Source organism: Aplysia californica, unplaced genomic scaffold, assembly GCF_000002075.1.
Source record: "Aplysia californica isolate F4 #8 unplaced genomic scaffold, AplCal3.0 scaffold00858, whole genome shotgun sequence".
Lineage (NCBI taxonomy): Eukaryota > Metazoa > Mollusca > Gastropoda > Aplysiida > Aplysiidae > Aplysia > Aplysia californica.
This window is the reverse complement of record NW_004798128.1, coordinates 242,110-243,359: the sequence shown is the minus strand read 5'-3', so window position 1 is coordinate 243,359 and position 1,250 is coordinate 242,110.

The following is a 1,250-nucleotide window of genomic DNA, read 5'->3' as shown; positions in this document are numbered from 1 at the left end:
CACGCACACCCCACTCCCCCCCCCTCACACCCTCCTCCTCAATCTCAACATTCCCACAGCTTTGCTGCTGCTGGCTCCCCTGCTGCTCTTCTTCTCCGCCGCCAGGCAATGGGTCAAGGGGTCAAAGGTGAGCCTGTCTAGACTGGGTTACGTATCCCCAGCGCGGGGAGACCACGGTGAACTGACAGGGACTTGCGCGAGGAGAGTCATGGGGCGTCCGTCCTACAAGTCTAGGGCTGGGCAATGAGTCGCTTTAACAAAATTCGGATAATATGTAAGTGCCCCTCTTCTGATGTCATGAACCGCTTCGGCAAATGGGTTAGAACCACTTTGACAACCGGGTTAGCACAACTTCAACAATTGGGTGCACCATAGATGTACACTATAGTATAAAAGGAGATAACTCTATGGGGTGCACCCACTTCGGCAGACGGGTCAGGAAAGAGAGTTAAGAGTCTGAATTCGGATATTGTCTTATTGAGGATTATCCGATTATCCGGATATTTATCCGGGTTTTGCCCACCTCTTCCTACAAACTCTACAACAGCAGCCAGCTGGAGGAAGAGCAAACTGCTCTTTTGAGCTGCTCTGGCCGAGCCAAACCGTCTTCCCACTCTAACGTGAGGAGGTTACGCACCACTAAGTAATCTTACCAAAGTTTGATCTTACTCCTTTTGTGGGTTATCCCCAAGGAGGTTATTATTACACCAGTGAGGTCCTTGGGCCTTGGTTGTTCCTCCGTTTACTTTGGACAGGGCTCTCTGTCCTCCATCCAGCATTCCTCCTGCTTGTTTTAGTCAGCTGAGATTTTTGCCCTGCAATGAGAGTTGACTTCTGATAATATTATTCACAACTACAGCAACAACAATAATACTGGATGATAATAGTGATGATAATACATGTAATAGTAATGATAAAGATGTTGGCCTGATATAGGCTAATGATAATAAATATGACAATACTACGAGATGCACGTAGCCTACACCAAAGTCAAACAGACCCCCATGGCATTCTTTATAATAATATTTTGGCTTTGTCTCTTCACACGGCGGAAATGGATCAACAAATGAGCAAGTTCTGAATTTTTAAATAAATAAAGATATCAATATCATTATGGGATTTGCTTCTCGAAAAAAAGGGGGGGGGCATCTTTGTATGTTTTTTGCTTGGACCTCTGTTGTGGCCGGATAGAGACTCGGACCTAGTCTAGGCTCGAACTCAGCATACGGTATAATGTGTCATGTGGCTAA